The sequence below is a fragment of the Astatotilapia calliptera genome, chromosome 2 (genome assembly GCF_964374335.1).
Source record: "Astatotilapia calliptera chromosome 2, fAstCal68.1, whole genome shotgun sequence".
Taxonomy (NCBI): domain Eukaryota; kingdom Metazoa; phylum Chordata; class Actinopteri; order Cichliformes; family Cichlidae; genus Astatotilapia; species Astatotilapia calliptera.
Genome location: NC_137423.1, coordinates 12,316,626 through 12,341,247, shown reverse-complemented (window position 1 = coordinate 12,341,247; position 24,622 = coordinate 12,316,626). Strand labels below are relative to the sequence as shown.

The following is a 24,622-nucleotide window of genomic DNA, read 5'->3' as shown; positions in this document are numbered from 1 at the left end:
ATAAGCAGCTTTCCTGCTTGCACAGGGTTAAAACTAAAATGAATTGTTCAAAAGGTGACTTTGAAGGGCCACGACGCATCTTTTATTCAGCACAGCAAAGTAATTTTTTTTTAAAGAAAAAATACATAGGTGACTAATAGGGATGGGTATCGAAAACCGGTTCTTGTTGAGAACCGGTTCCCACTGTTTCAATTCCTTGGAATTGTTTGCCACTTTTAAAAACGATTCCCTTATCGATTCCAGTCGCCCCGAATGACGTCATCACGTTGAGTAGCGTCTTTTACCCAGTAGGAAACACGGCGCCTGAGCGGCACAAACGCTCAAAAGTTTGGTTACACTTTATGAGAAAGGATGACAACAGGGCAACGTGCAATACTTGCAGAGTAGAGATTTCATCAAAGGGAGGAAACACTACGAATATGCAAAAGCATTTGCTCAAAAAACACGCGATTGCTTTCAACGAATGTCGTGTTTTTGATCCGCTCCGGACTAGCGAAGCTCAACCCAGCAGCAGCGGTAGCGTTTCCACGTCCTCTCCCGTTAATACTGCAGGTAACTAATCAATTAGCATTGCATATTATGTTAGCGCGATTTACCTTATTACAAAACCTGCTATTACTGTGCTTTGCATTTAGATAACCATGATGAGAGAGACAGAGTCTGGCTGGCTCAGATGCTGGCAGTTCTCGCTGCAGTCTACCGGTAGCGTCTCCTTTCAGGCCAGGATAGACGAATGTCACCCAGCAGTGTCTAAGTTTGTGGTCAAAGGCTTGCACCCATTTGCCACAGCAGATGCCCCCGATTTCACTTTGGTAAGTGAATGTGTTTAATTGTAGGCAGGGACATTACTGGATATTCTTGTGTAATTGCTACAGAATAATTTATGTTAAACTTTGTTATTGCTACAGGAGAATATTTATTTTATTATTTTACATATACATTTTTTTCCTGGGGACCCTGTGACACCCCATTGAAGAGCCGTAGGCTGGATCTCTTAAGATCTCACTGTTGGGTTTGTAAGGCCATGTTACTCCAAAATTTCTATCTTGTTCAAAGAGAAGATATAAAACACAGTTCTAAGCTAATCGACTTTAGTGTTCTCCTTTTTAAAAAAAAAGAATCGATAAGAGAATCGATAAGGAATCGAATCGTTAAACAGAATCGAAAATGGAATCGGAATCGTTAAAATCTTATCAATACCCATCCCTAGTGACTAACCACTTGCACTTCCCTGGTTTACAAAATGAATGCAGCATCCGTCTGCTCAGAACATTCTGTCCAAGATCCAAATCAAGCGATTCTTTCTGTTCTGGTTGTTTCTCTGATGTCACAAGGAGCCGTTTGACCTCACAACGTGACCCGAACCTCTGTCTGCCCCACAGTTGGGTTCATCATTATGAAATTGCGCCTTCCATCCCACCTCACATCATGGCAGCTCGACCCCGAGATGAAGCAGAGCAGCCATGAAAGAGGGGACGTACAAGGGCCTTAATTCATATTCATCTGCCAAGTCACCGCTCTGTGCTGCTGCCGAAAGGGGATCAGAGTCCACTGGCTGATCCAGCCAATTAGGGAAGCCAGTGTGAAGAGAGGGCAGCGGGAAAGGAGGTCTGGATGGGGTTCATTTGGGCCTGTTGTCACAGCAACACAAGCTTTGATGTTCCTGTTTTATTGTGAGAGAGGGAAGGAGATGAGAGCAGACAAAGAGTAGAGGGAGGTCACCGCAAAGAAAAGCGATGAAGGTAATTGGACGAAATCTGTGACAAACATAAGAGAGGGCTTTTCTGTCAGGTCTGCCCCCTTCGCCATCCAGGAAGTCAACAGCCCGGTGATGTCTGGGCCCCATTTGGCCCCGAGCCTTTATTTTGCAGGATTTTGCTCAGATCATGGGGTTTCAAGAAGGAGAGACATCAGGACTGAACAAAAACTGATGGCTAATCTATGCTGACCCCTCTGCTAATCCACTTATTTGGAAGGTATTAACATAAGGATCCTTCCAAAGTTAATAAGGTTTTCTCCCATCCTACCTACAACACAGCAGGTGGAGGAAGAGCCGGACGCAAAGCGCCGACCTCCCCTTGGTGTCAACATCAACAAATATTTTGGTTTTTTTTATTGGGAACATTCATTCATCAGTAACACTGTCAGACCCACTGTTGTCTCCAGCTTTACTTTGTTTGACCATAACCTGCTACCCACATGACTTTATCAAAGTCATGTGGGTAGTACTAAACATATATATTTTTACATATCTTTGAAATATAATATTTTACAGATGCAAAATGATGCCCGCTTCCTTTCTCGCTCTGTTACTCTACAGCAGCTGCTGAAAGATTCTCTGCATCACTTCTCATCAAATCTAGAAAAGTTGCTGCCTAACAAAACTCGTAACGAGTTCCCGAACAGAAAGCAACCACAGAACATGAATAAGAATAAAACAGATGAGAACAGGAAACTCATAGCAGCCGACAATTTCAGCTTGATACATTATGCTGAAATATATGGATGGAAAAGTAGGCGAAATTGAAATGGGGAAAAATGCACAGCTGCTTTATTAGAATGTGACAAAACCAGCAGCCAAGCAAATAGAAGGAAAACTGCGTACGATATGAAAACGCACAATGGAGAGATGAAATACGTGGAGTGTGAAAACAGTAAAAACGTCTGATTTGTGCAGAATGTAAACGTTGCATCTTTGACGGGATGAGAAAAACCCCTCTGTTTGATACAGACGAGGAAAAGGATGAAGAATTAAACTGAGACGGAGGGAGGAGGTCAGAGAGGAGGAGGAGGAAAAAGGTTTGAATGAGGGGAGAAGAGACAGCGGACGGAAGGATTAGACGGACGCTGGCAGGTAATCCTGGAGGAGGAGGTCGTTAGTCGGGATCGAGCTAATTAAAATGTGATTTGTGCTACAAGCAGCTTACGGCCTGCTGCACGAGAAGAAACATGGAAGGAAAATGAATAGGACGGGAAAAGAATAGACTCCTGACACTGGGAAGCCTAATGTCATTTTTAAATGACAGTATTGTCCTTTTTCTCCCTTCCTGTGTATCCACAGAGGGATGAGCATGGAGCTGCTTTCGTTTCATAAAACAGATGCTCATCACTTTTATCAATCATAAAATCTCTCTGCTTATTGGCCACACTCTCTTTTTTGGCTCTCGGTTAATTTACTCATTTGGAATCTTGAATATTCTTTATAGAGAATTTAAAAAAAAAAAAAAAGAAGCATGCTTTGCCATGTCACAAATTGGAACATTTCACATTTGCTTATCGGTTTACCAGTGAAAAAGTAATAAACTAAAGTAGCAAAATATTCCGATAAATTAATAACAGGCCAATAAAGTCTCTACATCAACTCTAAAATTGCTTGTGAGAAAGATGTAGACTGCTTTGCTGCAGAGCCTGTCCAGGTAAACTTCACACCGTGTCCAGTTTGAGGCGAGATAACCTCGAGCTCCCCAGAATCAAGTGCGATGGGAATATTACACAACAGATACATATCAAGAGGAAGCTTTACCACCGTCGCATATTCATTTTCATCAGCTGCTGTTTGATAGAATCCTCCTCCTCCTTCATTTTTCTTGCGCTCCATTTTTCTCGTCCTCCTCCTCCTGCTCAGTGAGGCAGTAGGATATTGGATTCAGAAATGTTTCTGTGTTGTATTGATTTCTGCTTTCAGTTCAGAGCTGCTCAGACGGCCTTGACGCCTGTCTATTTTTCCCTGTGTACATTCAGCTTCTTTTCTCCATCTTTTCTTTTAATGATTTACCAGTTTTGGATTTGCACTGTGAAGTCCACCGTTAACCAAGCTAATAGAGGCTGGGAGGTCAAAGGTGATGCGTCATGTTACATCATTTCCACAAAAATATCTGTATTTCAGACCCAACCAGCCGATTGTACTGTGTGTATCCAAAGGCTGTAAAATGCTACAATAAGTTGATCGCACGTGGCAGATTTGCTACGATGATTCTGATTTCCATAGAGCTGAAACAATCAGCGATAATACAGAGTGAGCGATGAAGGATCTGGAGATTAAAACAGACCTTTTAGTGCAGGTTTAATTGCAAGCTAAGCTGACAGAGCAAAAACATCGAGAAATCAGACTCAGTTTTTCGTTGCTCTGCTGACTGAAGTAGAACGATCCAGTTGTTTTCTCTGCTGTTTGGATTTGGCCGAATGAGCCTGTGAGATTTAGCTAAATAGATTTAAAAATATCCTTAATCACACTCTTGGCATGTGGGGACTGTCAGAAATAACATTAAAGCGAAGGGAAGTATACTAAATGGAAGCTGCAATGCTGTGATTGTCCTTTAATGGACATTTGCTAAAGTGTGAAATGCTTTTGAATCGGTCCGTCATCATCACAGTCGTCCATAAATAAGCACAATGAGCGCCGCTGATGAGGCGTCCTGTTGAATTAGCCGCAGCAGGGAGCTCTGACAGACAGACACGCTGACTGATTCAGGTTCGCTCTGTGAGGCCGGTTGGCCGGCAGTTTACGGTGAATCCGCTTCCTGTGATCCGCTCGCCGTGATTGGATTAAGCCATCATCCGAGGCAGATGATCTGCCCATCCACCCACACAACAACAGGCAGATCCCTGCCACTTCCCCCTTTCCATAAGCAGATTTGACAGACAATAGTATTATGTCTCCCCCACATGTCTTTCATTAATGCGGATGGGGTGGGAGAGCAGGTAGACAGTAACCGGGACAGACCAGAGCAGCGCTGTGATCTCTGTCCAGGATCCAGACCCCAGAACATGAGTTTCTTCCATATTTCTCAGCCTTTTTTAAGGAAAACAAAACAAAAACATAATCTGTTAAATTTGTCCAGTATAATGATTATAGCTATTTTTTTCATGATGTTTTGTGCGGGCTACATGTACTATTTCATTTTATTTATTCATTTTGTGCGTGCATAAAGTAGAGCAATAACCACTCTGACCAGCTTGGAGGTAGCCTGGCTTTGTTTGCACATGCATGTCTGACAGGATCTGTGAAGTGATGAAACAGCCGTCCAGTGGTTTGTAGTGCAACATCGTCTCTGCTTTTTGTCTTTTATTTTCTGGTTCTGTTTCAGGCTACAGTGGGGCAAAAAAGTATTTAGTCAGCCACCGATTGTGCAAATTCCCCCACTTAAAATGATGACAGAGGTCAGTAATTTGCACCAGAGGTACACTTCAACTGTGAGAGACAGAATGTGAAAAAAAAATCCATGAATTCACATGGTAGGATTTGTAAAGAATTTATTCGTAAATCAGGGTGGAAAATAAGTATTTGGTCACCTCAAACATGGAAAATCTCTGGCTCTCACAGACCTGTAACGTCTTCTGTAAGAAGCTTTTCTGTCCCCCACTCGTTACCTGTATGAATGGCACCTGTTTGAACTCATCATCTGTATAAAAGACACCTGTCCACAGCCTCAAACAGTCAGACTCCAAACTCCGCCATGGCCAAGACCAAAGAGCTTTCGAAGGACACCAGGAAAAGTATTGTAGACCTGCACCAGACTGGGAAGAGTGAATCTACAATAGGCAAGCAGCTTGGTGTGAAAAAATCAACTGTGGGAGCAATCATCAGAAAATGGAAGACATACAAGACCACTGATAATCTCCCTCGATCTGGGGCTCCACGCAAGATCTCATCCCGTGGGGTCAAAATGATCATGAGAACGGTGAGCAAAGATCCCAGAACCACACGGGGGGACCTGGTGAATGACCTGCAGAGAGCTGGGACCAAAGTAACAAAGGTCACCATCAGTAACACACTACAACGGCAGGGAATCAAATCCCGCAGTGCCAGACGTGTTCCGCTGCTGAAGCCAGTGCATGTCCAGGCCCGTCTGAAGTTTGCCAGAGAGCACATGGATGATACAGCAGAGGATTGGGAGAATGTCATGTGGTCAGATGAAACCAAAGTAGAACTTTTTGGTATAAACTCAACTCGTCGTGTTTGGAGGAAGAAGAATACTGAGTTGCATCCCAAGAACACCATACCTACTGTGAAGCATGGGGGTGGAAACATCATGCTATGGGGCTGTTTTTCTGCCAAGGGGACAGGACGACTGATCCGTGTTAAGGACAGAATGAATGGGGCCATGTATCGTGAGATTTTGAGCCAAAACCTCCTTCCATCAGTGAGAACTTTGAAGATGAAACGAGGCTGGGTCTTCCAACATGACAATGATCCAAAACACACCGCCCGGGCAACAAAGGAGTGGCTCCGTAAGAAGCATTTGAAGGTCCTGGAGTGGCCTAGCCAGTCTCCAGACCTCAACCCCATAGAAAATCTGTGGCGGGAGTTGAAAGTCCGTGTTGCTCGGCGACAGCCCCAAAACATCACTGCTCTCGAGAAGATCTGCATGGAGGAATGGGCCAAAATACCAGCTACTGTGTGTGCAAACCTGGTAAAGACCTATAGTAAACGTTTGACCTCTGTTATTGCCAACAAAGGTTATGTTACAAAGTATTGAGTTGTATTTTTGTTATTGACCAAATACTTATTTTCCACCCTGATTTACGAATAAATTCTTTATAAATCCTACCATGTGGATTCATGGATTTTTTTTCACATTCTGTCTCTCACAGTTGAAGTGTACCTCTGGTGCAAATTACTGACCTCTGTCATCATTTTAGGTGGGGGAACTTGCACAATCGGTGGCTGACTAAATACTTTTTTGCCCCACTGTATGTGCGGTGGATGTCAAACACACAGTTGAGTTGTATGTTTTGCTTTGATGAATTAAAGTTACATTTTATTTCCTGGGTCACCCACAGACCCAGAGGATGGACTGTAAGTGGCTGTCAATTTGCATCATTTTTTCTCTTTTCTAAAGCTAACATTAGGAGCTGTTGTTGATACAGTTAATGCTTTACCAGTGATTACACTTCTATTGAATTTCACCTGCTGGTGCTGCATTGATTGTTTCGATCAATGACTGTTCTTATTCAGAGAGGGTAGATAGGTTTCAATAGAAAAAGACTCTAGAATGATGGTGGTGCCTCAGTCTGCTGTGCAGGCATAAAAATAGTGGGTGCTACCTCCAATAGATCCTGCATGCTCTGAGCATGCTCAGATCCTTCCATAAACCAAAGTTTAGCAAACAAGGAGAAAACTTTAGAACATAAAAAAGAACAAAAATCGATGATAACACTCAGCAGCTGCTGCAGTGCGTAAGTGTTTGGACACCCAGCACATGTCGTCTGACCAACATGAGGACTCAAGCAGTGAGACTGCAGCCACAGCATGTTAACATTTTCAACACCTCAACAACCGAGCAGCATTTGTTGATTCCGAGCGTGCTCGGTGAGCTTCCAGCCGAAGGCTGCCTCTTTCATGGCCTCGGCTGCAGAAAATCCCCAGATCCAGCAGAGAGCTTCAGGTAGGACAGCAGGTCCCAGTGGAGGAAGACAAAGGGGAAGGGCAAAGGCAGGAGAAAATAAGAAGCAGGACGAGAAGCCTGAGAATGAGATGTTTGAAAGGAAGAGGGTGTGAGGAGGAGGGGGGGAAGGTGAGAAAGATAAGAAGACATATTGAAATGAAGAAAAGGCTTGAAAAGACTTGGATAATGATGATGGAGGAGCAGCACGAAATGGATGAAAAGCAAGAGAAGGCAGAGCAGGAAAGCAAGGAGACAGGAAGAGGAGAATCAAAGAGGTGAAATGAGATAGAAGTGGAAGAATGAAGGAAAGAAGCAGCAAGAGGAAGAAGAGATGGAAGACGAGTCATTGAGCCATACAGAAAGAGAAAAAGCTGGGTAATTATCATGATGAGGAACAGGAATAAGGGAAAATGAGGAAGAGATGGAGAGTGATTATATATGAGAGAGAGGTGGAAGGAATAAAGATGGATGTGATGGGAAAGGAGAAAGATAGGTGTCAAAAGAGTGGGATGTAACAAACCAGGAAGAGAAGAGGGAGGAAAAGAAAAACAGGAGTGAAGTACAAAAGCAGCAGAACCTGGAAAACATGCTGTAAATTTGATTATTTGGAAAGGGAGGAGAAAATGGAAGAAAGAGTAGACTAGAACGGGGCAAAGACTTGGAAGGAGAGGGAATCAAAAGGGGGGTCTCTCCAGGGTTTGAGTCCAGAGTTTGTTTCTCTTCTCGCAGCTCATCTGCCAGGAGGAGGCGCTGGTCTCACCCTGGAACAGACCATCTGTTAGAGATTTGGCTGCTGACCCTGAAATTGCCCCCCCCAACACACACTCATAAATTCACAACCAGGACCTCTGTTGGAGTTCATTTGCAGCGACAAGCATCTGAACATATGGCACCTGCGTGTCTGTGCATCTTTTCTTATCTTCACCACTTATGCACATCAGCTGATCTGACTCATCTGTTCATCGCTGCAGTCTCGTCCCACATCAGAATACCGTCTCCTCTCATGAAGCTTCGCTGTTGTTTGAGGTCGCTGTCTACGTTTTATGTAAGAGCTGTTCTTGGTTGTCACCTGTATGAACGATGAGTGGCTTGCCTCTCCTCGTTCCTGTACTGTACACTCCTGGCACAAAGTTTTTTTTTTTCATGCACTTTGGATTCTTTTTTTTTACATTTCTATAATATAGTGAATAACAGTCACAGTCAATAACAGATGTCATTTTCCGGGCAAATTACTGATTACTATAGTTTTACCACTGCCAAAACATTTGTGCCCGTCTGTAGAGGTCGCAGGACATATGGCACCTACTACAAGTGGAGAAAAATAAGATCTGCCACTGCTATAAAAATTAGACACAAAGACACAGAAATCCAAACAACCTTTGTTTAGGATGCTATGGGAGTTGAAAAAAGGTGAATATTAGTGAACTCCAGCCTCCTGTCTGCTGACCGACTTCATGACTCTGTAGTTTCCTGACTTTCTTTTTTCCCCCCACCATAACTATTGCCACTAGTGGGCACTGTCACGTGAAAACATTTTGGTGAAACTGATCTCGTCTCAGGAGAGTGATTTTTAAAAAGTAATTTCGTCTGTTTTCGTCTGTTTGTGAGCAGGTTGCTCTAGTGTATTTTTAAACTGTGATATCGACTGCTGTAGTCTGTATATGTATATTCAACACGCCTGTCTGTGCACACACACACACATGCACACAGTCTCTCTAATGTCAGCACTGGTTAGCTGCAGGAACATCCGTCATGCTGCTGGCAGGCTGCAGCATCACTAAGGACTGGAGGTCAAAGGTCAGAGGTCAGGGTGGGAGGCAAGGACAGAGCCCAGGGCCTTGCACACAAGGTTGCATACATACGCACACACACGTGCACACAAACACACACAAGGCGTTTGTCCCTGATGTTGTGGTCACCTCCCCTGCAGCAGAACAGTGTTTTCTCCCCCAGAGGACGGCAAAGTCAAAACTCGACAACCTTCCCTCTCTTTTCCTTTATTTGCCTCCTCTGTCCTTTCCTTCTCTCCTTACCTTTCATCTTGTTCTTTATTTATTTTCCTCCTCATATTTCATTTCCTATATTCATCCCCTTCCCAAGCTTCTCTTCCTACCTCCCTTCTTCCTTCTGCGTGCCTACATCCACGTTTTTATTTGGTTCCTTCGTAGCCGAGGCTCGTTAAGGTCGTTAGCTGCCGTGTGTGGTCGAACCACACTGACATCCGCCTCTTTCACACCACCGCTGTCTCCAGAGAGAGTAGGGAGAGCCGGGCATTCCACCACAGCTGTCCTGCCAGATGTGCTTCAGCTCTTTCACTCTGTAGTCAGAGATTGTTCTGTGTTCTGTAAACTTTGGTTTGCACTGACAGCTGTCGGTGTTTGCCTTGAAGGACACAGTTATATCTGTGTTAGGAAGAAGCACTGGAGGTGTGTTTGATTGTTAAATTATTTGGAAAAAGAGACATAGAAACATCTATAATGTAGCATCACAGTGGCTGTAAATATATATCATTATGTTGCACTGGAAAAGTTCCGCAACCCTACCAACAAATTTCCAAACCATAGCTGATGTAAACGTCTAATGAGTTTTGCTGACAGTAATATGGATCATGGGATATGTAGTTGTAGATGCTTTTAGATCCCTCTTTGTACAGTTGACACTGAACAAAACCATAGCAGTGAGTTGTGTTGTTGTATTTGATATATATATGTGTGTGTTTATGTGGTGACATTCCTCAAGTAAGGAAGTCATGTCTCACCAAAGAAATGCACAAGGAAATGCAGCTGTGTGTGTGTGTGTGTGTGTGTGTGTGTGTGTGTGTGTGTGTGTGTGTGTGTGTGTGTGTGTCTACAAATATAAACATTTAAAGATGTGTGTGTGTGCATGTACACGTTTGACGCAGTATGTGTGCCTCTGTTTGTGTGTGTGTGTGTGTGTGAGTTTGTGAATTGTTTCGTTCAGATATCTCACCTTTCTGACAGGAAGTCAATTTCCTATTTGCAGTTTGTTCTGGCAGCGATTGGTCCAGTCTGAGTTGATTTGTCTTCATCAGAACCAATCAGATCTCCGCAGTGAACAACTGATTGATCATGTGACCTCCGGGTTTGCATCGTGTCACAGACTGGTGCGGCTTTATTCTCCACCTGTATGTACCTTGGCATCTGCATTTCGGATGACTTTAACGATGTGTGTGCACGCATGTGTGCGATTGCTCGTGCCTTCCTGCAGTGAAAATCTATCAAGAGAAGAAAGAAAAGAGCTTGTCTGTGGTAACTGCAACCTCTGCTATTCATCGCTGTCATTATAGCATTTGAAGCCGCCATATTATTCTGTTTTCTGCTTCTCTCATTGTGTTTACTTGTGTGTGTGGATGAAATGGTTCAACTGTCTCGCATTCAGCAGTGATACAGCAGCTATTTTTCCTCTGTGCCTGACCTAATTGTGGGCTCATTCGACCAACTGCTGAGTTTGTTTGGACGCTTCTTTTGCGCTCAGAGCCCCTACTTAATGTCCATGCAGAGCTCATTAAAGCACAGAAAAAGCCGGCCATAAACACATACACACACACACGCACAGATAAGTGACTCCTGGTGGAGACAAGATGCACTGTGTATAAACAGTTTGTAAAAGTCAGTCAATCAATAAATAATATTAATAATACTAATAATAAATAATGGATTTCTTTTTCAAGAGCTCTTTTTCTGGGGTGTTACTCCCTCCCTGTGTAATCTTTTCCAGGAAGTATTAAAACAAAAGTCATCTAGCTTTTCTTTTTATGTGCTTGTTTGCACACTACTTTGTAGTGACATTTGTGAGCCTACAATCATAATAGAACACATCTTTTAAGGATTTAAGCGAATGCACTGGCAGCCAGGTTGCTGTAGGTTCGACAAATTTGCATCCTGTAGACAACTACTGGACAATAAGGTGACAGCGGTGGCAGTTTTAGGAATGACAAGACATAGTTCATGGATTCATCTACTGCACCGTAAAAACTGTGACGTTTGAAGTGCACCTGGAAGTTTTAGTGCAAGTTCATTGATCTTCTGAAATAAACAACCCTGAAGAGGATTGTGTGCAAGTACACACAGTGAAATGTGTCCTGAGCTGCTCCTTGCCTGTGCAAAACATTATAAACAAAAAGTACATTTAAATTAAAACACTGAAAATGTACATTGTGCAAATGGAATGTTAAAGTGCTTTGTGCCATATTAGCACAGCAATATATAGACAGAGCAATGCAAGGAGAATAGACAAAAGGGCCAAAGTAAAGTAAACAGAGTAACTGACCAGAGTAATGTGAAATGGGATGGATGGATTTAAACACTATCATTTGACATGGCTTAAATGATAAACATTGTTTGTGGTTTGATGTTTAACACCTACAGTTTTGAATGTAATCATTTTTCACTTTCAATTCAGCTCAGTTTTATGTATACAGCGCCAAATCACAACAACAGTCGCCTCAAGGCACTTTATATTGTAGGGTAGACCCTACAATAATACATACAGAGAAAAACCCAACAATCACATGACCCCTTATGAGCAAGCACTTTGGCAACAATGGGAAGAAAAAACTCCCTTTTAACAGGAAGAAAACTTCAGCAGAAGTTTTTTTTTTTTTTGTTTTTTTTTCATAAGTCCAACAGACTTCATAAAAAAAAATCCCGGTTATTTCTGGAGCAAAGGGAAGGTTTTTTTTTTTTTGTTGTTTTTTTTTTTTTCAAATGCACACGTTTGACTTTTGGATCAAATCCAAATTAAGGCCTTATACCACACTTACATACTGTATAAGTTAAAAAAAAAATTAACCCTGCTTTCATCCACATGTACAAACAATGAACCCCAGGAATAAACTGAAGTGTCTTCAGGTATTCTGTCCCTCACTGTTAAACTTTTGTATTTATGTCAAGCAGAGCTATAGCTCAGAGAAGCATCAAAGTCAAGCACAGGCTCATTCCTGGCAGATTAGCCCCTCCCACTGTGAGTGTTTGGTACACTACTGTCTTAAATGTCATTTTGCCCCTTAAATATCACAATATTATTCCTCAGACACATGTCATTAGTAAGTACTTACGTTTAGATTGATATTCATGCACTATTCGAGAGTTTAGAATCAAAAAACTTAATGTAAAAATGCCATCACTGACTGCAAGAATAAGATACGACATGTGCATCAACCACCTTGACACTGACCCTGAATAAACGTAAACCCTCACATTGGATGATAATGCATTGACTCTGAATCCTGAACAGAAATCCCATAATGCCATGAAGTCATTTCATACGAATATATTTTCACAGCAGAATGTTCTGCAGTATTCTGGGGTAAATCCAGTCTTTCAGTGTGACCTCTATAAGACATACAATCAATAAAGTTACCTTCTTTAACCTGTTGTCTGACATCATAACCAAATATTTCTGATGCTGCTTCACCTGCGTGAACTCAATTAATCAATAACATTGGAGCCATTGTGCTCTGACTCAATCACTGTTTCACAGGATGCTCAAGTGTTCAATGTGAAGCATGAGTCATCACGCTAACCGCTAAGCGCACACACAGAGCAGGATTTCTTCTGGCCTCTACACGCTTTAGATAACAGAGCCACTGAAGAGGAGGCGTTCACATTAAAAGGATTGGGCTGGTAGGGGTTGCCGTGGTGACCCCTGCAAAGGCAGCCCTCCAAAAGTTTTATCTTCCTTTTTTTTCACATAAAAAGATTTTTTTCCGTTTCCCTTTTCTTTCTTTCAAAACTGGAGCGCGAGACGGTTGAACTCAAAAAGCTCGAGGAGATCAGACGGAGAAAGCAGCTGCCTAGACGGCGGCGGTCTGTGAGGGAATCGGGAAGTAAAAAAAAAAAAAAAAGAGTAAAGGGAGACGAACAAAGCAAGGTACGAGCTGTACCGCCGCCGCAGGGTCACAGTCGGTCCCGCCCCCAGACTGTGTTGTCTGTTAGTGAAAGGCGTCAGTGAGGTCGCAGCTCAGCTCATTGTCTGACTTCACTTTGCAGCTCAGCTTCAGTGCACATCCACACACAGTAAACGAAGAGCTGGCTTTGTATATTTGTGTGTTTCTGGGGAAGGAATAGAAGGGGGGAATCGGGGGAGGGTGAAGGTGTATTGTAATATTGTATTTGTGGTCACACATGAGAAGATGTAGTTCACTTCCTGTTTCCCGTTCTTGCTAATTTAACAAGAAGGCTGAGCATGAAAGAGAAGAGCTGTAGTAGTGTATTTATGACAGTGAGTACATGGAACTTCTTCTTTGGAACTTCTTTGGAACTTTGGACCAAGCATATGGCTGCACGTCTTCACATCTCACTGCATTTTCTGTCCTTCCAACATTTTGGGCACTTAAAAGTCTGAAACCAGGAAGGCATCTGATTGACCAAAAATGATTCTGCAGCACAACAGCAAGCACAAATGAACTTCCAGAGTGGAAAACATGGACAGAGCTTCTGAGACACAAGAAAAGATTTCCTGTCCTGCAGAAGTCTTTGGGAAACACTTTTCTGTTGAGTTTATGGACTAAGTCACTGTTTTGGTTCATAACAAAATTAAGTCAGTTTGGCATGCTCATTGGCTAATGGTATAGGGTTAACAAATCATTATACAGACACAGGCTTCAAAATGGGACTGGAAACCATGGGTGATGCCGTGGTAGCTATATTCATCTTTTATGTCATCTATGAGTCACACAGAAACAGCTTCAGCCCACAGACCAAATATAAACACTAAATATAGCCACTGCGATGCCATTTAGTAGTGTCTGGAATGTGAACTTTGATCATATTCGAGGAGAAGATGGATTGGCTCTAGTGGCCAATTCACTGCATTTACCAGCATTCCCACATTGGCTTTATATTCCTTTCACGAGTCCTAATTTACTACTCCAATTGTCTGGTCTGCAAACTAGTATTACATAAAGAAACAGAAGATGCAGAGATGGGAACTGATGTTCAATTTACTGAACTTAAGAGAAGTTCAATGATGAATGAAAAGTTACCCATACTTTGCTGTCTGGAACTTTTTGCACAATACTCTACTGGCAGCTCTCAAAAAGTTAGAAATGTCAAAAATATAGAAACACAAAGGACGTGGGATCTTCCTTTCATTCATTTTCTATGAGAAGTACTGAATCTCTGGAAAGGAGAAAAAATACCTCTCGCTGTGAGTTAGGAACATAAACCGATTGACAGTCGACATCTGATAACCAATCATCATCTCAATTTTTTTATGTGCATTAAAACTAATTTACTTGAAGAATATTTCTTAATATAACAGCTCATAATGAAAGAGAAATAACGAACATAGACAAGAGTACTGGGAGGCTAGAGGCAGGTGTCAAAAGCAAAAGAAAGAGGCTCATAGTGAGAGGCTGGACACTTGCTGACACGATTGTTTAGACAGAGAAAAGGATGTGCAGCAAGTCAGGGTGAATAAGGATAGATGTGGAAAGAGAGTGTGCTGAGAACATGTATTTTACACGTATTTTAAAGGGCTGATGAATGAAGAAAATGAGAGAGAGGATGGATGGAGGACAGTGAATGAATCAGGATGGATGCACAGGATTATTAAGGAGGAAGTGAGGGCAGCGGTGAAGAGGATGAGGAGTGAGAGGGGACACCTGTGGAGGTATGGAGATGTCTGGGTGAGAGGGCAGTGGGCTTTTAAACCACATTGTTTAACAGTCCTGTGGAGCGAGAGGATGTGTGAGGAATGGACAACAAGCGCAAGCCTGATGTGCAGAACTGTAGTAACCACAGAGGGTTAAAACATGACGCTATGCGAGTACATTACTAGTAACATTTGATTGGTCTTGAATTTACTCCGCCCCCCTTTTGGTCGTCAGGCTCTTTGATTCACTCTCTTATAGCTCCACCCACCCTGCAGGCATGCGAATGACTTCAATACTTCTTATCATATGTTAAAACTCTACTCATAGGCTCAAGAAATGGCTTCTGCCTTTACAGCGGGGCATCTGAAAGTGTCCCCTAAATCATGTCCAGCTTTGTCTCATCTCACTCTGACTGGCTGAGTGTCTGTCTGTCTGTCTGTCTGTCTGTCTGTCTGTCTGTCTGTCTGTCTGCCATCGAGTGTTTGAGGAAAAAAGAAGCTATAAGTCAAAGTGTGAGCAGAAGAGCTAAAAGTGATTTGACCAAAGGGAAAAAAAAGGAATAGAGAAGAAAAAGTGGAGAAGCGAGAGAAAGCAGAACACTTAAGAGAGAAAATCGACTTTGAAAAATGAGAAAGAGGGAGCGACGGGTCAGAGCGGCACCAATAAAGCGAAAAGAAAGATAAAAGATTCAGTCTTGGCAGGAGAAACTGAGGCGTTTTCCTGAGAGCTCTTCAGCCCGGTGGACACATCCAGCTTCCCTCTCCGCTCTCCCACAGCCATTTAACTGATTTAATTCTCCAAAATGGAGTCTCTCTGTCAGTCTGAGCAGTTTTTTTCTCAGCTGTCACATTTGAGACGCTCTCCTCAGCCTGTTCCACAGTAAATCTGTTTAACAGCAGCACATAAAAAAACACATAAATTCAAAGGATGAGCTACGTAAAACAGCACAACAAGTATGCCAGAACCTAATAAAGACTGCAGTACAGCTGACTACTGACAGCGTTATCCAATGCAATGCAATAAGCTAATGCTAACCGATGAGGTACTATGGGCAGACATGCTGCAGACGACACCAAGAAAGGCTCAAGGCTGACATACGGCGAATATCTGATGAGTCAGTCAGAGCTCAAGTTAAATTTAAAGCGACTCGGATAACTGGCCCAGTTCTGAAAAAAGTCCAAATAGGGGCATAACATGGAAATATTAGTGGGAATGTTAAAGGAATATGAAGATGAAAATCTGTTCCTGTGAGAACGTTGCTCTGCTGAAAAACATTTGATGGGATGGTGGTCTGCGCATGAACAGGTAGCTGTGTGGCGCCATGCACCGCAACCTTGCAGGTTAAGTCTCCATTTGGAGACACGTCTGTTCAAAGTAAACATTTATTTGTCTTAAAAAGTGAAATCTGTCAGGTTTGGGACTTTGTGTTCAGGCATTGTGTTTCCCACTAAGCGGGTAAAAGTTTACTTGTCTGCATCATTACATTTTAAGGTTTGTTTGAACCTTTGCATGTTTGTGGCGATTTAGCTGGTCTCCTCTTCTTTACTTTCTATATTTTGGAAATTAAACCTCTGGTGGTTTAAGTCTCCGCATGTTGCTGGCAGCAGTTCTTGCAAATTGAACCATTTAGTGAACTACCAGTCGGACCGCAGGAGTGCGGCACGTCGAGTGCAGGACAAAAGGACAGTTTAAAAAGGACAGGCCACTCAAACAGTCAGCAGACCCCACATGTGCAGTGTGTTTATTCTTTTGTGGACAGTGTGAAAAGGAAGCCTGGAGCTGTGAATAGAGCACACTGCTGGATAGCGACCATTGCATTATCACAGGCCTGACAGACAGAGAGGGGTGTCGCGCCACACTGCCACTTTACTTACCACTGAAATTTCTCCTTTATGCTTCTATACGGTGCTTTTCATGCAGGTACGTGCCTTTGCGCCTTTTTATATTCTCCATTGTGTGCTCCTGCTGCTGCTGCTGCTGCTGGAGACTCACCGGCTGGAGAATGCGCAGGCTAATGCAGAGAGCTCCTCTGCCTGTGTTGAGGCTGTGTTAAAAGGGGTCTTTATGTCAGTTCCTTCACCATCTGAAGTCCTGAGAGAGCCTCGGGGACGGCAGAAAACAGACTGCGAAAACACTCGGTAATTCATATTCAGCGGCTCGGTTTTGTGGGTAGATTTGCCTTTGATGTGATTCCCATTGTTAACCTGTTCATATAATAGGATCATGCTCAGAATTTTTCCAGGAAGAAATGATGATGATGACATCAAATAGTGCTTCAGTATGCCTAGCCTTGTGACCAATGAGCTCTTTTGTATTATTATTATATAATGTGTCCATATTATATAATGTGCGCTAAATAATACATGGCATATTTCACAGGTTGAAGTTTGAAGAAGGTTCAACTTCACCAAAAATATGGTTTGATAACTTGGCTGTACTCTTGTAGATTTCTTAAAGGTATTTAGAATCTCACTTGCAGATAAAACATAGATTTCACATCACTTCATTTCCTGTTTTTATTAAAGTATGCGTTAGTTCCCCCTCTTATGTCAAGACTGGGTATATACATCCATCCGTTCCCCCCCGATGCCTCCACACTCATCACTGAGAGTGTAAATCAGCTGATCGTTCGCCACGCCCCCGTTTGGTGGCATGGCGAACGGGGAAGTTTATCCACTTTGCATATTGCCCAAGGGTTGCAGGGTTTTTTTCTCTCCATCAAAACTCTTTGTTTTTTAAATTATTTCCTTAAAAGTGCGTCTGTATTTGACAGTCTATCCCGACACCTTGAATTTTGCTGGTCAGCTTTTTACCTCAACAGATGTGAGTGTCCTTGTTGGAATGTCTTTTATTTGATTCCTCACATTTCTTTATGAGTGATTTTTTTTTTTTTTTTTTTTTTACTTTGCAGCGATGTTTAAATACCAACACTCTTCTGCAATCAAAATGGACATGATTGTGTAGTGGTAATCATTGCACCGGCTTTTAAAAAGCATAGTCTGCATCCACATGTGCATGATAAAATAAAAATATGCAAAGATTTAAATAAGATCTGGTCTCGGTCTGACTGAAGCAGTGCTGAAACTGTGGTTCGTGTCCTCTGGGAGAAACAGAAAAGGGGGACATTGTGGCCAGAACCCAGCATGTATACTGGTGTGACCGGGTGATTTGTGGAGGCATCGTTAATGCTGACTGATATAAACTGGCTTTGGAGTAACATCCAGATGACGATGTTTTCTTCAGGAAAGCTTTGCTTATTTAAGCTCTATGATCCTAAAACATGTTTGATTTTTTTTAAACATCATGCCTTTGTAGTACTACCTCAGCTACTAAACTACTACCTGCAGTCCAGACCTGTCAATACTGATAACATTTGCTGTATTAATAAAATAAGAATACTACAAAGAAGACCCCAAACTGCTCAGCAGCTGAACTCCTGCACCAGCCAGCAGCTGTTAACAGAGATGCTGGCAGATTACCCAGCTTATTGATGTTGCTCGTATAATAACCGTGGGGTTCAAATGACATGCAAATCATTGTTTTCTGTTTTATTTACAGTAATAAAGTCATTAAGTTCTAGTTTTAGCCAAGGGTGATTTTTGTGTGTTATAAGATAGCGCTAGCAGGGATTAGCTTAGTTTAGCATAAAGACTGAAAACATCTGGAAGCAGAAAATTCTCCACATTTGCTATAATCGACACTTTTTCATATGCAAATAAAAAAACTGAGTGGGATTAAACCTCTGAAGCCAAACTGGTTTTACATTTGGATTATTTTGTAGATTAATCAAACTGGATGTTGTTCATACATTTGCCACAGTTGTGGGATAGAAACGGCTCTGTGTGCAGCACTCGATGGAGTCATCCGCCGCTTGTTTTGTTCTTTCTGTTTTTGAAAGTGACCTCCTGCCTGCTCTCGCTGCACATTGACCTCTGACCTCCTTTACTGAAACAGGAACCATGTCTTCATGTTGAAAAGAAAACAAAGAAAAGAGGAAACAAACACCTGTGCGCACTGACTGCATACAAAGTAGCTCTGGGTAAAAACATATAATTGTAAGTCATCCTTGAAGGATAAACACATATTTATCATTTTCACAGCTTTTATTAGAGCAGGGTAGGACAGAATGCCGATATTGTTCCGTATCTTTTTCCGAGTAAAGCAAACAAGAGGACTGCGGAGGTGTTTGCTGAGTGGCATGTGCTCGTTCTCAGAAATTCATTTCTCACAATTTGCTGGAAGGCCAGAAAACATATTTATAACATTTATAACTATGACACCTGGTCTTTGACTTTCAGCTTTCTGCTGTTGGATTTTTCCAAGTCATGGCAGGAATCTTTCTAATTTTATTTAGAGCTTCAATTGCCGGGCCTTTTTGTCCTTCTGGTTAACAACTCAAAGTTAAAGAACAAAAGCAAAAATGCACAGCTCTCCTCTCTGGAATATTTTCAATAGCCTTTAGTCGAGGTTTGAATGTTTGACTGTTTGAAGCTTTGTTCTCAGAGGAAGGCTGGTGTTGAAATGCTCGAGAGAGTTTTGTGTTTTTAACTTGCTCTTTGAACAGATGGATTGACTTAAGGCTTCATAACCTCTCTCTGTGAACAGAACCTTGGTGTTTGTTTGCTCAATGAAACTCAATTTATCCACAGTAAGCAGCAAGGGCAACTATCTTGACTTTATAAACTCATAAAGTGCTGCATGCTTAGTCTGCACCAAACAGGAGGACAGAAATTTCACTTTCACTTTGCGGTTCAACAGCCTGATTAGAGGCTGTGACACAGCCCCACGATCCGCGTCCCGCTGCGGTATTTATCCCTAATGGAACTGTGCGTTACTTTATTGTGAGCACGGTATATCAACTTGGATGGATCTTCCATCAAACAAACCTTGTAAATCATAATGATTTTGTGAAAATAGTCTACTTTGAAGAGCTTATTCAGTTCTACTGTTTTCTTTTGTTTGTACCTGAAATGTGTGAGTAGAAGGAAAGAAACGTCCAATTTTATCTCATTGATAACTTTATCGTATGATAACTGCAATATAAGGATAAAAAAACTGAGGCTAAAGTTCTGAGCTGGACTCTCTTAAAGTAAACATGTCACTGCAGATGACTTTTCCTTTCTGTTAAAGGGAGTTTCTCCTCCTGACTGTGATGTATTCGTATTTTATTTTGAATTCCTTTTAATTTGTTGTTTTCCCAGCTGAATTTCTAGTGGATACTCATTTTTTAAAAAAATCTAATTTCTGCTCTTCTATCATTTTTTTTTTTATGTTTAATGACATCTTACTCACTGGGTAAGTGAGTAAGATGTCCATAACCCCTTTGGTTCTCTGATTGGAGGGCCACTCCAAAAGTGTAAAGGAGACATATTAGGTCAGGGTGGCTGATGTGTACGCGGCGCATCCAGTTTTGTGGCTCCAGTACAGCCACAGTCTGATGACCATTGAGCACCTCCTCTGCTGTAGTTTGAGTTTAAGAGCCTTGCTAAAGGGCACTTTAAATGAAGTGAGGACAAGTGGCTTTCTGTTACTTTCCACGGGCAGATTTTTCAAACCACGCTTCTAAAGATCATCTGCACACATTGCATGTTGCATTATTATTGAGCAACGTGTAGTTTTGTACAAGCATCCAGTTTTGAAACTGTCCTTTTATAGCTTTGATAAAAAGATTTTAAAAAAATGGCAGCTGTCCTTTAAATGCTCGTCTTTTAAACACAAGGTTCAGTAATGAGCAGCTTCCTGTTAGCTTTTATCGCCTTTCACAACCTTCTTGTTCAGATGGTTTCAAAAGAGAAGGCTACCTGTGAATTTAGAGTATTTTAAGGCCAATATGCAAAGATTGAGAATGAACATCCAAGCTTTTTTTATTAATATGTTTTAATCACTTGAACGTTTTTAATTATGATTTTAAAGTGTCCTTAAGGCTTTATTACTTGCAGAAGAGAAATATTTTGTGTGTTTTGTGGGTCATTTTAGACACTTTGCCACAAAATTCTACGGGTCATGATTCATACCTTTGCATAGACTGAAATTCACTTTGAACAGAACATAACAGGGAAATATAAAAAACAGTTGATCTGTTTTAGGCCATTTAGTAAATTCTAATAATATTTTTATTGACTGATTCTGAGCTCGGTGTACGATTATGAATTTTTCAGTCTAGGATTCCACGATTAATTTATAAAGAACATAGTTACATGTTAAGCTAAAAGACCAACCTGCCTGATTTAGAGCTACACATTCCAAATTAAAGTCCTATTTATAGACTCATGCGGCTTAAAGGCCAAGATCTTCTGCACCTTTCAGCACCTGTCAGGTCTTCAGGCTTCAGTCTCTATGCTCCAAACAACACTCGTAGCATTTCGCATTCTCCCGCATAAATGTTAACCCATGCTAAAATTACATACAGTATCTGCCTCGGAGCCTTGTGTAACCTAGCTTTGATTCAGCGCTGTTGTGACCCACTTCTAGATCAATGACATCTGGAGGAGGAGAAGGTGGCAGGGAGGAAGGGAGGGAAGGTTGCTGGGAAGTGCTGATGATGTCTAACAAACGCGCCCGGCGGGAGGTAACCTCTGGAGCAGGTAGCGTGGAGGAGGCGCTAAACGAGAACGATGTCCAACTGTGTCTTTCATTATGAACAGATGCTGCCATGATGGTAGGGAGGAGGACGAGGAGGCAGAATTCAAGAGGAGGAACAGGGAGACTTCCTCCTTAATTCAAGGAGGAGAATGTATTAATAAGAAGGGACGCAGAGGAAAGAGCAGGAAGATCGAGGAAAAGAAAGGAGTGCGTGAGGTGAAGAAGAGCTAACAATCCAGAGGGGGAGCTCTAGGAAAAGACGAAAAATGTACAGAGCAAGAAAAATAGAATAAAAAGAAAAAGAGAGAGATGAGGAAGACCTTACTTAGAGACTGTAATCCCTGAAAAGTGCAGCAGCACCTCTGGCCATGGATACATGCTTAAATATCGCACTTGTTAAGGTTCAAAATTGAGGAAGGAGGGTACAAACCACCCATGGTCCAGAAGCTCTTGGTCAAACAATGATTTTAATGACTACACACGTGTGGGAAGACACTCTGTACGCAGACAGCAAGTAGTCTTCGACTTCCTCAAAGCATACACAGATTTTATACCGTCAGGGCTTGATTTACTGACGCCCCTTCATGCGTCACAGACAGGATATATACACATACGTCAAATCAAAACCACAACGACTTTTAACACAGTTTAAAAAGAACATCGTCTTCTATCTTCATGGCTGGCACTTCCTGTCTACCTTTCAGTTCTTGTCTTGTTCCTCTTTCTTGCCGAGACAACAAGGAACGGTTCTTCTTTTACCGAGACAATTTTGCAGTTACAGCCAGACATGACTAAACTCTTTCCTATAAATAAATCTAACTAATGTGTGTGTGTTGACCTCACTCAGCCTCTATGTCACCTCTCGCACTTCTGACCTTTTACCAGACCAGAGGCTCACTAAGACTATGTGTATGTCCTCTACTAAATAAATGTTTTAACCAAGAACCTCTACTAAAACCTTAATATAAAATGACCTGATATAAGTGTTTTGTAAGCATGTATTGCAATTCCTTCTATGTTCTAGTTTTCCCTCAGCATGTATCACCTGAACAGTCACGTCAGTGAAGCTTAAGACCTTTAAAGAACCTGAACATCAACTCAAATAAGCACAGATATGCAATATGTATAAAATAGTTATAACTGCACCTGGAATACAAAGTTAACATCATCATAAACATCTTAAGGCCATCTTAAAGCTATCTGTTACATTGTTAAAGCAATGATCATACTGCAGATTATATTATCAATGCAATGGTACTGATAATAATTATTTAACAATAACAGTAAAATAATTTCCCTGCTCCACACACTTCACTACTGTTAAAATCTAAAGTCAATGCTAGATCACAGCACACTGCAGCCAATTGCTGCAGCGTGTGCATGTGCACGTGTGTGTGCAAGTATGTGTGCACGTGTGGGTCTATACGTTCCTCCAGGTTCATTGTACAACTTGATTCAGCCCGATTCATTACTTGAAGGTCACTAATGTCTTGACACATAAACACACACCCACAGTGTATTGAATTAAATATTCATAATACTGCGACTGTAGCAGACTATTGAGGCGCATTCAGGTTGAACAAGAAGAGATTTTTTGCGCGTTGACCTCCAGACGGCCGTCTGAGGTTATTCACCTCAAACAACAATGAACTTACTGCAGAGATGTTAGCTGTATCTAATTCCGTTTATGAGCCTTTATATTCACTTTTGATGGCATTAGAAATGCCTTAATATTGAGCCTGAATGGACCTTTGGTGATTGGTCACTCTCAAGCAGAGCAATCTCAGGTGATTGTGTAGTTTGCATGTAAAATTAAAGCAATCCAATGAACTTCAACTATCACATTTACAATAAAAGTGATTATAAGTCGGATTATAAGTTACATGTTTTTTATTTTGCATGTTTTTATTATGATTATCATAATTATTATGACAGTTGATTGTAAAGTATATACAGTAAGAACCCTGTGCAGAAGTGCGTATAGTGCGGTGGTTTACACATTCGCTTAAAAAGCGATCTCCCAGCAGGAGATCAGATTCCTTTGGGGTTGTATCAGGAAGGACATCCGGCATCAAACATGTGGAGCTTTCCGCTGTGGCGGTCCTTTGTCAGTGAGGGAGCAGCCGAAAGTAGCTTTATGTAGAAATACGCAGAATTAGTTGTAGATAATTATAAAGACATAACGGCACGAGCAGTGCTGTAGGAGGGGCTCCAGAGTCACACCTGTAAACAGCCTGTCCACATGGCTAGCTAACAACTGCAATGCAAGTGAGCTGTGGCTCTGTGAGACCTCTTTCTGTCACTGTATTCACAGGTGCCTGAGGTATCAGTAATGAGGATCAGCATGTATACTTGCACAAACACTGCATGTAAAGCAGCAGAAATGTTTGGAGGGGTATTTGGATCAGAGCTGTAGACATGGGCTACACCAGAGTGACAATAATCAAACACCCGGAGTGCAAAAGAATAAACAGCCATGAGAGCATGGAGAGCTTCAGCAGCCTTTACCCACATTCCTGTTTTATCCGCACCTTCTCAGGTGACGACGTTTAGAACAATGGTGCAAAAGTGCATTTCTATGAATCTTCAATATTTTTTTGTACGGAAAATTCAAAGCCAAAGACTCACAAGCTACCAGTAATAGTGTAATCATTTAAATGACTGAGGGTGCAAGGCATACGTGTGCGTTCATGCAGAACCTGGCCTGACAGAAATGTGCAAAACCGAACTCGGTCCACCTGACTCAGGCCAACAATGACAGAACAATTAGCAAACGTTAACGTGAGCTTTTGCAAACCTCGGCTCAAGATAGTTTTATTATTATTATTACTTTATTTAAACTGCTCGTTAACAGGAATTAAACTTTTAAATGAAATCGGAAGCTAGCTTATCCAATTAGCCTGTCTCAAACTGTCATGGCTGACTAAATGAACAAAGTTCACATAATCTTATATATTCGTGTCTTGATTTATAAAACATGTAGTTCTGTTTCTGAATTTCTGTTCATACCAAAACGGTTGTTTGACTGAATCCA

The 24,622-nt window shown here is 41.8% G+C and overlaps 1 protein-coding gene across 6 annotated transcripts in view; it reads left to right on the top strand.

Moving 5' to 3' along the window:
* Positions 1 to 24,622, top strand: part of LOC113032114 (protocadherin-1-like) — a 281,958-nt gene that overhangs the window by 138,793 nt on the left and 118,543 nt on the right. The gene's annotated exons all lie outside the window — the stretch shown is intronic.